Raw genomic sequence first — 17173 nt, forward strand, 5'->3', positions numbered from 1 at the left:
TTTTTTCGTTCTATTTCATATTTGTTTATTTTTAATTATTTATTTCCGGCTTTTATCGTTGGTCTTGTAGTACAAGGTTCTATTCGGGTTTCTGATTTCACCCCCTCCCTCTCCCTTCCGCTCATTGTCTATTTTCTCATCGTCGTGCATCTAATCGATTGTATTCTTGTCTGTATTATGAATAACTGATTTAGTTGGTACAGTATACAGTTGTTCGAATTTTTATATGAAAAATCATCAGAAAAATTTCAGCCGACTTACGGGCTTGAACCTGTTTGAATTTAGTAAATTATTAAATAGTATTTTTATTATATAAATTTATGTTGATTTCATCAAATAATTAGTGTTGATTGGTTTAATTTATTTATATTAATCTTAAGCATTAATAAATTTATCATTATCAAGTTATTTATTTGATTTTGTAGTTTGAATAATTATTTTGAATATTTAAATATATAACCTAAAACATCGAAACCGCTAATGACATTTAAAATGCTGCCATTTTGGATTTAGATAATGTCTAGCGAAACTGGCCAGGCGCTAGCCAGTGCCTAGTTTTCATTTTTACTAGGGATTTTGTATTTTCCATAACTCTCGTTTTTTTTTTTTTTTTTTTTTTTTCCGTATTAAAAACTACTTAAACAACTAGTATAATTCTTTTTATAATTAAATTATCTCACTATTACCTAAAACTTTAGGGTAATTTTTACCATAAAATCTACGTGTAAAATCCTCTTCTCTTAAATTATGGAAAATGTTTCCATAGCATGAAAGAATGATCCTCAAAATCTTATAGGAATGATGCCAATATACTACACTGAAAAAAATAAATTTTTGTCCCAAATGAATCAATTTATTTGTGGCTTGTTTTTTAATATTTCTTAATGACAAATAAATATATTTGGTACAACAAAATATGACAGTTGATTCAAATAATTTTATAATTTGACAGAAATATATAATTTATTTGTGGTAAGTAATTGATATATTTGTGGTAAAGATATTAAATTTGTGACAAATAACCTAAAATTTGGCGATACTATACATATATTTGAAGCCCTTATTTATTTGTAGCAATTGGATAATTTCTTTACCACAAATAAATCACTTATTTCACGCAATTAAACTACTCAAATATATGATATCTTTCTCACAATTAAATATTTATTTGGCCTTTTTCCAAATGTACGATATCTTTGGCTCAAATAAATCGTTTTTTCAGTGTACGAGAAATTCTCCCACAGTAAGGGCCATTTCCATATGAGTATAAAATCCGATTCTAGAAGCGCATATAGACAATTTCTATAATTTTTTCTCGATGCATAATTTATACTTTCAATATTTATATGCAAAGAATGTAAGATAAAAAATCTCTACAAAGAGTAAATTGTAATGTATTGTTATTTTTTTCAAGTACATAAGTCATATTATTCAACAGTTATTTATATTTTTTCTTTATATTTATTGAAGCCTACATCGCACGACCCATGACATTAAAAGTTATGCTTGGATTATTCAAAAGGAAATGACATGTCAAGTGTAACAATTTAAAATTTTACCATTCTCTGGTTGAAAAAACATAAAAATATTTTTATTATTTAGATTACAAATCTACTCAAACACAGTTTATCATTAAAAAAAAAAAAAATTTTCTTGTTTAACAACCGAAAGAAACAGGTTCTTTTTATGGTTGCAATAACTTTATTTTTTATTATTTGATAACCTGCAATAAAGTGTGAGATCAAAAAATAAATAAAAAAAAGTATGCATTAAAAAATAAAATATAAATTGAAATATACATTGTTTATGAGTAATTAAGTAAATTATACGATGGTAATATATTTTATCATGTCGATAAGATATATTAAGCCGGAAGCATCAAATTTTAATATAAAATACATCAACGGCATATATACAACATAAGATTATAATGTTATTGTGGGTTGGTCCATTGAGATGGTGAATCTACTCTATACAATCTACATCGACTTAAGCTTTTACGAGTAAATAAGAAACGTCAGCAGGTAGACGTCAAGAGTCTTTACATTCATTCATAGTCTATTCGTTTGTTCTTGTTCTTTTACTTTGTTTGTTTATTAAATCTTCTGTTGAGGCATATTGTTTGCATGGATTAATCTACATCTATATCTAAGTGTCTACAGAAATGAAAGATACTAAAACCAGCATTTACTAGCTCTACCATTATGATCTTAAAATACTCTAGTTAATTGCGCACATCTTCGTCATATATCTACCTACTTACTGTCTAATTACAAAAATTTTAATAACCTATTTTTTTTCACATGAGTAAAGCCGACGTGATGATCCGAAATTTATTAATATATCTGAATTTCAGAGCATAAAATAAAGATGTCATACAAGTTATTATTAAAATTTTTCTAAGTCAAACAATAAAAAAATGAAAAGTTATAAATATTATTTTCAGGTATATGCTTACGAAGAATCTCTTTACATTAAGTTTTTTAATAAAATAAATTACACAAGTTTGTTTTATAATATATAGAACAAACCATAACTTTGATACTTAATAAAAAAAAAAAAAAAAAAATGATTCTTTTTATGAAAAAAGTAAACTTGTTTAAAGTTTCATTTGTATGGCGGAAAGTAGTTGGAAAATGTTTGGGTAAAAAAAAAATCTAAATATTTTATAAACGTTTATGAATAAAAAATAAATGATGCATATATGTATAATAAAATACAAGATAATACATTACTGTATTACGGCAGTAAAATACGCATTCCAATTCATCAAGACAGTGGTCGTTTTACTGCTTACCGGTAACCCAGGGAACAGCGTGACTTGAACCCTTCCACACTTGACGAAATAAAAATTGCGTATTTTCTAGCCAGTGACCCTCGATAGAATTTAAATAGAATAATATTCCATAGGTATTCCACCACACCTATCCAGTGATAGTTGCGCATATCTACGTTAATAGATATGTCCAGGCCCTACCCGTGTAAAAAAAATTCGTTCCAAAAAAGTTCCGCATGTGGAACTTCTAAATAAAAATAAGACAGATTAGAACTTCGAATGGAACTTTTTTGGAACGTTGGTAATTTTTATGGTAAAAAAAAAAAGATTTCATGAGCAAATTTAGAGTAAAGAAAGAACTTCTTGGAACTTTTTTGGAATTTTTTATGGACGTTTTTGTTGTGTTCTACAAAAAATTCAAAAGTAGTGACTTTTGAACTATTTAGGCATGTTTTTGGAACGTCTTTAGTCTACAAAAGATGCAAAAGTAGTGATTTTGGAATGTTTTGGAATGCCTTTTTTAGTCCATAAAAAAGTCAAGAGCGGTGATTCTGGAACTTCGTTGAAATGTTCATATCAAATTCCAAAAACGTCCTTTTTTGACTCTAAATTTGCTCATAAAAACTTTTTGTTTACCATCAAAATTACTAACGTTCCAAAAAAGTTCCACTCGAAATTCTAATCTGTCTCATGTTTAGAAGTTCCACATGCGGAACTTTTTTGGAATCTTTTTGGAACGAATTTTTTTTACACGGGTAAGTAAATCACCGTTAACAAATTATACCATACAACTTTGCTGTTTGTAATACAATTTGTGGACATGATAACAGTGATGGTTTAAATCAAAAAAATAAAATATAAAAAAAAGACTAATATGATTTTTATGATTTGCTCATATATTAATAGTGATTGTTTGAATGAAAAAGAAAAAATAAATAAATAAATTGTTCATTTAAACGGCTCTTAAAATGTGAATGACATGCGTCTGAGAAGGAAAAGTCTGTGCGCTCATATGCCGCTTAGTGGTGACTCCTGAAACTACGCCAAATGGATTCAAAAGTCACCACTAAGGGGCGTGTGAGTGCTTATATATAAATATAAGATAATATTAATAAGAATGTAATTTTTTTTTGAGATATTACATTGTAAAAAATAAGTGGAGTGAATGCGGAGCGGATGACTGTTTATTTGTTTAATCCTCTCAGAGTGAATTGAGATCCGTAATCACTCCAAATTTACTTCTAATTTTTTACAGTTAAAATTACGTTCAACGTAAAAATATGAATAAATAAATTTATAAAAGACAATCTATTGGGAGCATAAGGAACTTTTCGTTGAAAGGTTTAGTTTTGTAGGTTCGAGTTGTTCGTGACGTCGTTTTTATCAAAAAAATAGTTGTCATAAGTACTAACAAGTCACGAGTTGTTGAGGACACGTTCTTTAGCTTAATAAGAATTTAAAACCAGTTTCTTGTCATTATTAAGTGGGACAAGAAAGCAGTGTCTCAAATTTTTTTTAAATACTAATAATAATAAAAATAAAAATATACATAAAATTTGATTTTTATTATTATCAATTATAGGTATATAAATTTTTAAACGATAAATATTGTTAGGCACTTTCATATTAATTGTCAATTATTTTAAAATTTATTGTAACGATAACGTTTAATTATACAACTTTCTATAATAATTTATTTTATAAATAACTCTTTTATTATTTTTAATTTCTTTATTTAATTAATACTTGTTATCATAATCAGTGATCTATTTTGTATGTTCTACTAATTATTGACAATCATATATTATCTATACTTCATGATTTGTTTAATATTTATTAAACTATATAGATATTTATATTAAATTATAGAAATAAAATTATAATGACTTGTTGTGTAATTATTAATACATTACTGTATTACGGCAGTAAAATACGCATTCCAATTCGTCAAGACGGCGGTCGTTTTACTACTTACCAGTAACTCAGGGAACACCGTGACTCGAACGTAACCCTTCCACATATGACGAATTAAAAAATGCGTATTTTCAAGCCATCGGCCCTCGATAGGATTCAAATAGAATAATATTCCAAAGGTATTCCACTACACCTATCCAGCGGTAGCTGTGCATATTTACGTTAGTAGATATGTCCAGGCCCTAAGTAAATCACCGTTAACAAATTATACCATACAACTTTGCTGTTAAAAAAAAAAAAAAAAAAAAAAAAAACAATAAAATTGTTCATTTGAATGGCTCTCAAGATGTGGATGACATGTGTCTGAAAAGGAAAAGTCTGTGCGCTCATACGCGGCTTAGTGGTGACTCCTAAAACTACGCCAGATTCAAGAGTCACCACTAAGCAGCGTGTGAGCGCACAGACTTTTCCTCCTCAGACATATGTCACCAGCCTTTTAACAGCCGTTCAAATGGACACTTTTTTTTTTTTTTTTTTTTTTTTTTTTTTTTTTTTTTTTTTGTATAGCAGGAAAAATAGTGAATTCTAGTTGCATAATAAAATTAAATATTTTTTATAAATGAAGAATATAAATACGGGCAATTTATTTGGTTAGATTTTATCATTTGAAGGAAGAATAAAGAGAAAAGACTGTTCAAGACAGTGTCAAGAGATCTAACTATCATCAAGATAAATATAATTTTTTTTTTTATAAATATAATATGTATCTGAAAATAACTTGAGAAGCAGTAATAAATCAGTCGTTTTTATCTTTTAAAATGTGTTTATGGAACTCGTTTTATTTATTTATTTATTTACTTTTTATTACATTAGTAAATATGTATGTACTTTTTTTCCATGAGAAAAAGATTAGATTTTAAAAACTTATGTTATGAATAAAGATAATAATAATTCATGTTAGTGATAATGTATATATAACTGGACAACAGGTTTTTAAATATTTTTTATTACTATATTCACTTACTATACACTGTAGAAAATTAGCGGAGTAAATGCGAAGTAAATCGGGCGTGAACGCGGAGTGGATTGGGATTCACTCCAAAAGGGGATTGAAACTATGGATCGGAGTGAAATTCACTCCTAAGAGAAGTTTATTATAATATTAAAACTCCGAATCAGACCAAATGCAGATTCAAATGGAATCCATATCACTCCGCTGAAAAAATAAACTCCCTATTTACTCCGTATGCGGAGTGATTTTTTTTTCAACTCCAGAACTCCGAGTGAGGAAGTGAATTCGGATTGAATCAAAATCCGTAATCACTCCGAATCCACTCCCAATTTTTTACAGTGTAAGTGTAATCATTATGTTTTTTTAATAATAAGTTTTTGTTAAATTTTTTGTTTTTATTTCTTTGTTTTATTTTATAAGTCGTTATTGTCGACGATAATTAACATAGAGACCGGATACGTGTGTGGCCATAGTTTCACCATCGTTAAAATAGCTTTCAACCCTAATACAAAGAATTACCCATAAACCAAAGTAACAACTTGGTGTTATATTACTCAAGAAATAAAATTTATATATTTACTTTTTTAGTTATTGCTTTTATTTTTTATATTTTTTTTTATTATTCGCGTTATTTATGTTCTACTCTTTTATTTAACTTTAATTTTTATTTTATATAAAATACTATGGCAATTATTTTTACAATTTGCCGTAAATGTGGATTGACAAGATTTATATCAGAACTTAAAATAATAATAAAAGTTAGTACTTAAAATTACTATTTTATCTTTTTGTTCAATTGAAAAAAAATTATTCAACGGATTAGAATAATTTATAGACTTTTTAACTTCCCGCTAAGAAAATCGACGATTTTCGAAAAATTGGGAAGTTATTGTTTTCACCCCGATTTGCGAAAATCGAAATTTCATCAGATGTCGACGTTTTGAGGTCCTAGGAAGCTATTCTGACTATTTTCAGAATGAAGTCCGAGTGTCTGTATGTATGTATGTATGTATGTATGTATGTATGTATGTATGTATGTGTGTATGTGTGTGTGTGTGTGTGTGTGTGTGTGTGTGTGTGTGTGTGTGTGTGTGTGTGTGTTGAGTGTGGCCGGTCTATAACTTTTTAACTAATGAACCGATTTGGATGGTTAAGGCAGCAATCGAAAGAGCTTGTTAGCCATCAACTTTTTCTGAAAATTTCAGATCATTTGATCAAGAAGACTCGAAAATATTGGCGAATTACGAAAAAAAAAAATTTTTTTTTTTTAGTTTTGTATTAATTTCTTAGAAACGACATACGATCAACTTCAAAATCTAATCAGCTCTAGAACTTAATAAAACGCGTCGATTGCCACCTTAGCCATCTCAATCGGAGTATTCGTTCGAGAGTTATCGCTGGCAAAAGAAATGGTAAAAAACGGTTTTTTGCGAATATCTTCGAAACAACTGAACCAAACAATTTGAAAATTTTATCAGCTCTAGAACTCAATGAAATACGCCGATTGCCGCCTCAACCATCAAAATCGGTCAATTCGTTCCTGAGATATCGTGGGAGAAAGAAATGCTAAAAAACGGTTGTTTCGAAAACAATGGCACACAAAAGTATTTTCGAGCTCGAATAGCTCGAAAATATATCCACAACAATGTTTTCGAGCTCGGGGAGCTCGAAAACAGCGGAAAGTTATGGGGCTGGCCCGCAAGGTCAACCGATAGACAGATTTTTTTTACTGTAATTTAAAATTTGTGTTTTGCTGTGTAATCTTCTTAATCAGCTAAAACTATCCGACTCCGAAAAAAATTAATTTAAATTTAATTAAGTTCATTCTACAAGATATTTAAATTAATGTGCATTAATATTATATATTTATTTTATTAGTTTGTTGCTTTTTTCGTTAGATTATTGAAAGTTTATTATTAAAGAGACACACCCACGAGATTTCCAGTTTCGAAAACAGCCACGACCATGGAGAACTTGTACTTAGTTATGCACAAAGTGAAATGTGAAAGTTATATGAATATAATTATAAATTCAACGATGAGTTTCCGGTCACGATAATTAAATAATAATAAAAAAAAAAAAAATTATTATTTTTATCGCAGTCTAAAATAAAATCTTTAATGAAATTACGAAAAAAAATTTGTACTTCAAGAAAATATTTTTTTTAACTGAAAAAAATATGTATCACTGAAAATATAAATCCAATAGGAATATAAAAAAAAATCGGTCTATCGGTTGACCCTGCGGGCCAGCCCCAAAACTTTCTGCTGTTTTCAAGCTCAAGGAGTTTTTGGAATCGATCGATCGAGCCATTTCTGAAAAATTAAAAAAAATCTGAAAAAAAAATTTTTTTTTTTTTGTATTTCTTCTATATCTTAGAGTCCATTTGATCAATCGATTTGAAATTTTCAGAAAAGTTGACGGCTAACAAACTCTTTCGATTGCCACCTCAACCATCTCAATCGGTCAATTCATTAAAAAGATATGAAGAGTTTACATCTAAACACACACACACACACACACACACACTCGGACATTCTTCTGAAAATAATCAAAATAGCTTCCTAGGACCTCAAAACGTCGACATCTGATGAAAACTCGAATTTCGAAAATCGGGGTGAAACCAATAACTTCCCGATATTTGAAAATTAACAATTTTCTTAGCGGGAAGTTAAAAAAAAAGAAAAAATACTGAGATTAAGTTTTCGTACAACAGAAATTAATAAGAGGAAAAGTGAAGAAGAAAAAAAATTAAAAAGTAAATAATTGAAAGAAAAATAAACAAAAAAAAATGTAAAAGAAAAAATTGTTCGAAAAAAATGATTAAAGTACAAATTGAATATAAGTGAAATAATAAAAAATAAATAAGTATCATACTCTATATACTTTAAAACAAAAAGAATTTTCCTATAAAAATGAAAAGTTTACGCATTGAAATGACAATGAAAAATAAAAATAAAAGCATTAAAAAAATATTAGACAAAGAAAAAGTATAAGTAGACAAAAGAGAATATGAAGAGATCACTGAGAAAAAATATTACAAAAAAAAAAAAAAAAAAAGGGAATCGAAAGTGTTTTCCTTCCTTCAAAAAAAGATCCGTTATAATATAGATGACGACCATTTTATTTTAATTTAACATAATATACCTCATCTTTAAATTTAATCTTTAACAAAAATTAAATCCCTCATAACGATTAAATTGAATGGAGTATTAAAACTCCATTTCCTCTGCGACATCCCATCTCTCATCTACCTCTTAAAATTGTAAATTTAAAAGGCATGATAATCACTTACAATTTAAATATTTATATCATTAATCGATAGTCCGTAATTATAAAAGGATGATAAAATATTATTGACCATTCAATTTTTTATCAAATATTAAATTGTAATCGTTTAATAAAAATAATTATATAGTTGCATATGATTAAATTAAATGTATTTAAATCATAGTTTGGAAAATAGTAACAAAATACTAAAATCGATTATTGGTATATTAATAATTATCATTATAGATTTGATAAGAAACACAAAGGCGATAAAATTAATCGAGTAATTTTATTCGTACCAATCGTGTACCAAGTCAGTTGTAATAGCTCTTACGTTATTTATAGCTACAGGAAATAATTAAATTACTTTACTATACGGCTATCAACCCTAAGGTAATATTCTTTCCCTTCATCTCTTAAATTTTTTTTTCTTTCACTATTTTACGTTTTAACGTTTATATCTTAGTTTAATTGAAAGAAAATAATCTACACAATAAATTTTAATTTACAACTAACTTTTTTTAAAAATAAATAAACCCAAAGTTGAGATAAATATAAAAGATGTTTTGGAGCTAAACATTAATTTTTTTTTCTAAGACTTGTAAAAGTGATTGAAAATTATTTCAAGTCTCATAAAAATTAATTAATGATGTTTAAAAAATAAATATAACCGCTTAGAGAAAAAAAATTAACATAATGTCTTTTTTTAGATAAGTGTTATTAATCTGTTTCATTGAATTCCATAAAAGAGAGGACACCTGAGAACACACCTGTATAAGAGTATTTTTGTACCATCTGTCGTGCAAAAGAATTTACGACGAATAAAAATACACAATATATATGATTTTTAAGTCATTCTTATAAAATAGAAAGTCATTGTTATTGATTCAATTGTGTATTCTAAAAATTTATTTTTCATGTTGACTAATGGAAATAAATTCATAATTTGTCAGTTGAAAAAATTATAATAAAAAAAGATATGAAATACAACACATTTTAATAATTATTTTTTATGACTCGTAAATTAACTTTAATTCATAAAAATTTAAACTAAACATCCGGTTTAATAAAAAAAGAGTATAAATTGATCCGTTTATATAATACATTCAATATTCAAAAGGTTTTTTTAATAAATACAACTTAAATAATTTAAATGTCTATCATAAAATAAGCAAAAAAAAAAATAAATAAATGAATGAAATAAAAAATATAAAAACGAAACAGCCAAGATGAAAAAAAAAGAATTAAGAAAAGAAAGATATACTTCAAATAAACAGACTCTATAATAATGCTTTACACAAAATTCCGTAAAATAAACTGTAAATTCGTAGAAAGAAAATCTTTTCCATTATGTTAAATCACGTCTCGTCTCCTTTTCTTGCGATATAGCGATTGAAAAATATTTCCTTTGTAAATTCATTAATATTTAAATATAATATTAAATAAAAAATACAGCAATACTTTGAATATGATTTAAATTTTATAAAAGCTTTAGAAGGTTTGCGTGTACATGAAGAATAAAAATATATATCAAATTTAATGTTTAAATTGATAATAATAATAATAATGATAAATAGTATTTTTTTGTCGAAATTCTAATTGGTTGGTTTAAGTTTATTTCAAACCTTTAATAATTGGACTGTTATTATTTATTATTAGACAAAACTACGAATATAACAACTTTTCTATTTCGATCACCTAAATCATCTTTAAATCAATGCCTAAATAAAAAAAATTTTCGACCGTAAAGCACTCCCTAATGCTTCGCATTATGAGTCGTGCAATATTAGTACGAAATTTTATGAGAATAAAGACAGTTTATGAGAGAAAAACAGTGAAAAAATATTTTACGCAGTACACTAAAAAAAAACTATAATTTCTTAACTTAAAAATTATCCCACAAGATTATTTAAACAAATAAGACATTTTACTATAAAAAATTAGCTTCTTATTAGAAGAAAGCTGATACTTATATTAATTAATCAATGAAATAAAAATGAATTTGATTGATAATCATCAATAACGTTAATTCTTAAATCTACTTACATTAATTAGACATTGATCTGATGATAGGTTTATTTATGTGATCCAGATCGAAATGTATACATACTTTTATGCAATAATCGCTAAAACGCTAAAAAATTTGTAGAGTGAATTTTTTAATAAATCCCTTCGGAGTGAAATTCACTCCACAGGGAATTGTTATTTCAACATAAATACTGTAGATTGGAGTGAATGCGAATTAAAATAAAATTCACATCACTCCGAAATCATTTGGCTAGAAAAAAAAAGAAAATATGCGGAGTGATTTTTTTTTTAAACTCCGCAACTCCGAGTAAGAAACTGAATTTAAATTGATATAAAAAAATCCATAATCACTCCCAATTTTTCACAGTGTAAATGTATTAAGAAAGATTTAAAATATGCAAGTTTAATAAATAACAATAATAATGATAATAAAAAAATCAAGATTTTAGTCAAAAGTTTGTGTTGTACGTTAAAACACTTTTACAATCCACACTAACAGCAGGCAAGCATGTTCAGCTACATCATAACGATTATACAATGGACTAAAAAAATCTTGGTTAGGACGATTATACAGCGAAAACCAGATACTATAATAAAGAGAAATGTAAAGAAGATTTTCAAATAAAACCACCTTCATTATTATATTGTAAGCTTTATTATTGTATTGAATTGTATGAAATATGGTATAACTTTAAACTTGAATAAAAAAGTACAATACAAATAAAATCAGTTGTCATGATGTTAATAATAATTTATTATTTTAATCCATAACTTTCCAAATGAACGATTATTTTCTTTATTTAATTTTTTAATAATGTACTGTGATATGTATATATAATTCCAAACATCAGTTAATGCGATTTACTTAAAAGAATGTTTATATTCCAACTTTTTCTTAAAAAAATAAATGTTAAATCCGAGTAAAAATAAATTAATTAAAATTCTTTCTAGCAAATACAAATGTAATATAAAAAATAAAAAATAAAAATATAATATGTATAAAAAATCACAGGTTTTTTTTTAATATAATTCGTAATGTGTGCTTGAGAATTCTCTTGTGCTCGACGAACCATGAATAAACCGTGAGTCAGACTTTAAAACGATATGTTATAATATGTATATGTATAGAAAAAGAAATGAAAGAAAGAAATGAAAATAAATGATCTGTTCACTGACATGAGATATTTTAATTTTCTACATAATTTTTTTTTCTTCCATTAATAATCTACATTAATTAAAGTCACGGTTACAAAACTATATATATTTAATATATCTATAATAATTAATAATAAAAGTCTTATACCTGAGCTGTTAGTAAATTGAAGGGTAAAATAAGTAATGAAAAAAAAAAAAAAATGTTAACGAAAAATTAACATACAATCTTACAAAAGAAAAATGTACTCTTTATACATACCATGTTTTAATCAAGCTATTTTTAAACTCAACACATGTATAAAAATCATACTTATTCATAAGACCACATGAAACACATAATTTTATTTTGAGAAAAAAATTTATATTGTTTTTACTTTTCGTTGTTTTTTTTTTTGTTTTTTATTGTATATGAATTTTGTTTTAACCCAAAGTCTGTGACACGAGCCGTGTTATGAAACGTGTTAATGCATACATACGAGTGTATAAAGAACTAAGATAACGTAACCTAGTAAAAGAAAAAAAGACAAGGGGTGTTGTGTCGCGTGAAGAGACGAGAAAATGAGAGTGAGAGGTAGAGTAGATATCAAAGCCATCCTGACTTTGAAAGTGTTAATTGCAATTAAAAGTGTAAAACCGCTTGGAGACATCAAAGAAAAAATGGATCAGGCATGATGCGTATAAATTTCTCAATCATTCTGTCGTGACAAAATAACTAGGGGAATAACATGGTTATTTATTGTTTAAGTTAAAAATAAAATAGCAAAAGAAAAGAATGTATTAAAAAAAAAAAAACGAAATTAAATTATTTATAACAAAAAAAAAAGGAGACTATAGCGAATTGTTAAAAATTTCATTAGCCGAGAAACTAAAAAAAAGATGTAGAGTTCGGTACATATATATATCTTTTTTAATCTTATTAAACGAAAAAAAATGGATATTTTTTTGCAATGTTTTCTTTTTAAAGAACCTCGGGAATGTAATCTGTGCGAGCTATTTCGATGAATAATTTACATTCAGAGTGGTTTGTTAATTCGCTTGCCTAGCGTTGTAGTTTTAATGTATTTAGATAATACATTCATTAAAACTTGGACTAACTCGTGAATTGTTAACGATTGTTTATCATTTATACAATAATAATTATGATAACATATATAATGGAGTCATCACAAATTAATTTATGTTTTTACAAAATATCAAAAAACAAAAAATAATAATACCATTGATTTAATCAAACCGAAATTCGATTACAAAGTAAAGCAATTATAGACGAGTAATTGGAAATAAATTACACATGACATTTTGATGTATTTGTTATTTTAATAACTTTTAATGCTGAAATGCGGAAATGAAATTCGTTTAGTTATAAATTGATTGGAAATCCGCTCTTACTTGTCATTGAAATTCATCTACTAAAAGTTTTGTCCTTTATTCGACAATGGCACACGAATGCATTCAACCCAAAGTTAAATTATTCCCTATATATTCTCTTATAACTATCATCATTATTTAAATATATATAATAATAATAATAATAATAATGTAGTTTATATTAAATATACAATTCTCTCTTCCTCTTTCATTTAATCTCACACCAGCTCGTAACTTAACTTTTAATAAACGACATTGATGAATGCAATTAACCCAATTTACTCTAATAAATCGGCACAATTAATTTATTAATTACTGGTTATTGACGTGAGAATAAATTAATTTCATTCATTTATTAGTTTTTAAATTATTTACCTCTTGAATTAATATTTATAATAATCTATTACATTGTATTAAATCATCTTCATATCCTTTTCATTTGAACATCAATTATGTTTTTAATCAATTGTTTTTTAAAAAATAACATATATACTATTTGAACTACAGTAAATTAAATATATATTCACGAGACTATTATTGATTTATTTCGTTATGTATTAATTAATTTATAGTATTTATCATAATTTTCGTTAATTATATGTCACATAATATAAACTGAATATTTCCGTTAATAATAACGAAATATACTTCATACATTTATTCATAAAAATGTCAATTAGAATATAAACGATATTTTAATAAAATTTTTCAAACTAATTCTAAGTTAAAAATAAAAATCAATGTTTAATTTACTTTTGTATGAGAAAATTAAAATATAATATTTAATTCATTTATTCGTTAATTAAACTGAATTAAATTCTCACAAAAGATACACATACATATATAATAAATGTATGATTAATTAAAAATTTATATATTTTATGCAGTAACCTGGAATTGCAAACGTTTGATATTCGTTCAATTGAATCAATTCAATTAAATGGTTTATGGAGTGTGCATTACGTTTTATTGAACTACAACAGAGAGATTCAAAGATAATACTAATTATATACGTTTTCTACTATTATATTATATTTAAAAACCCTCATTTATTTGTGGTATTATTTCAGTTAAATTAATTTCGTGAAATTTTAAAAATATTTCCACTATTATTCAAGTACATTTATTTTCATTAATGTAACTGTAATAAAGTATATATCGATATTCAATTTATATAACAAGCAAAATAGAAAAAAAAAATTAAGTTATAAACTTTTTTAATTATGTTCAATTTATTTTTATTTTTTACTTTAGATTAGATAAAAAAAAAATAATAACCCGGAAGAAAAGTATTAATAGGGTCCTTAAAGAATAAACGAGTCAGGTAATATCTTTCTTTTTTATTACCGATGGCAAGCAATCTGACAATGAATGATGGAACAAAACGTTGGAAAAGAAACCAAACTGATTTCTCTCCTTATTCTATCTTTTTTTGATACTATTTTTATCTTTCTTCTCTTAAATTATATTATTTCATATACATGTAGAAGATGTAGAATAAACGACAACTCACGAAGACGATAAATGTAATAAGTACTTTTTTTTTATTCCCTTACATTACTACAGAGAAAAAAAGGACTTCTTGGCGCAAGATAAATTTTTCATTATGAAACGAAAACAGAAATTTCCTTATAACTAGAAATTATTTCTTAGGTCAAGTAAAAATTTTTTGCATCGAGAAATCCTTTTTTTCAGTGTATTTTCTACGGAGTTTAACAAAAATAACATTTTTTTTATTTACTTTCATAAATAAACACAAAATTCTAAAATATACTTATAAATTTAAAATAATTAATGAAGCAAATTTTTTTAACTTGAAAAATATGAGGGAAGAAATATTTCAAAAGGTTTAACAAAAGAAAAAAAAATGAAAAATGAAGGTAAAATTTAAAATCTAACGATAAAATTAAAAAAAAAAAATTACGAACAGATGTTTATACCTGACCCAGACGACGGTCGACTTTAATGAATACCCACTGAAGTATTTTTTAAAACTTTAACTACCGAGGGAATAAAACAAACTTTAAAGATAACCGGTATTTTTTATTTCCACTAGAAAATTAGGTCTGCCGTGCGGTTTACGACATTTTTTTTAAAATTTTTTTAATGTACTTACAGTGTAGTGGAAAATGTACAAGATAGTAATAAAAATTTTTTTTATCCGACGTTTCGTTGTTGAAATTTTTAACGGCATTAAAAACTATAAATAAAATAAAAATGAAAAATGTCAGCGGAGAATAAAAAATAAACGACTGAATATAAAATATAAAATTAGAGTTTTTGAAGGGTGATGAATTTTTCGGAAATTCATGACAGGTGAGTTAGTCAATCAATGACAAAGTCAAAAAAAAGAAAAAAATAAAGATAAATGACAAAGAAAACGCGAATAAAAAATGTATTACGGAAGAGATATATATATTGAAGCGTTTGTCATCGGTTTGTTGGAAAAACTGTGGTGTCAACGTTACAAACGATTCTTTGCCACGATACAACAATATATATTTACATATATGTGTGTATAAATATATACAACAACTAAACTCATCGATCTATTGATCTAAATCACCGGACGCGATCAATCCTAATGACTTTCCAAGGACGAAATTCTCATAAAATATATTATTTTTTAGGCAATATTTCCATAGATGTTACAACGGATGAATATAAAAACAAAAAAAAATAAATAATATAATAAAAAGTAACGATGTAAAACCGGCAAGTAAAAAAAAAAGTTTTAAATGTATGAGAGTTGTGGATTCACGTTAATTCCTGGTGAATTTGATAAGCCACTCGATTACGATTTCCATTTCAGATAACACAGTATAAAAGCTTTTCATTTTATTATATACCGAAGTGTGTTTTTGGCTAACAGTCTTTACCCATGTATCGAGTTATTAAATAAGAAAACTTGGCTGCCACGATTAAAAAATAATTAAAAAAACTGTTTAATTACTTTTATATCTCTTGAGAGAATTTAATATAGCAAATAAAAATAAAATAAATATTAAATCAGATATAGATGTATCTAAATTGCTGATCGTAAATGAAAATTAATTAATGATCTTTGATTAATCATCCTGTAATAAATATGTAATCATCTCGTCTATCTAATTGTTTTTTTTAATCATTGTCATATTTTGAGCTTCTTTTTATTTTACATGTCGTATGTAAATGTCTATGTTAAGTGATGGATTTCTGTAATTATTTTTTATCAATTACAGTGATTAAATGTTAGATATTTTTTTAATCTAACTCGTTTGTCAGGATTTTTTTTTAATTTAAAAATTTAATTATACTCGAATAAATAATTAAACTTAGAAAAAAAAATTATAGACGAATCAATAAAGTTAATGACTAGTAATTTGAAATGTAAATTAAATGTCTGAATTGACAATAGGAAATATTTTTTTAATTCTAAAATTTGACTTCATTTATGTTTAGTTTATTTGCCCTATTAAAATATATTTAGATGGAATGAATGATTAATTATCTTTCAATTATCAATTTCTAGTAATAAATACTGAATTAGAAAAATTTATCGCAGGTATTGGTTCAATTTTTTTGATTGATATTTATTTTTTGCTTGAAAATAAATAAATTGCCAGTTATCTGCTGATTTCACTGTCGTAATTAAACACAAAGAATTTTTC

General features: G+C 25.8%; 1 protein-coding gene across 2 annotated transcripts in view; it reads right to left on the reverse strand.

Moving 5' to 3' along the window:
- Positions 1-17173, reverse strand: part of LOC130669046 (TOX high mobility group box family member 3-like) — a 123438-nt gene that overhangs the window by 104998 nt on the left and 1267 nt on the right. The window lies entirely within an intron of this gene.

Source organism: Microplitis mediator, chromosome 5, assembly GCF_029852145.1.
Source record: "Microplitis mediator isolate UGA2020A chromosome 5, iyMicMedi2.1, whole genome shotgun sequence".
Taxonomy (NCBI): Eukaryota; Metazoa; Arthropoda; class Insecta; order Hymenoptera; family Braconidae; genus Microplitis; species Microplitis mediator.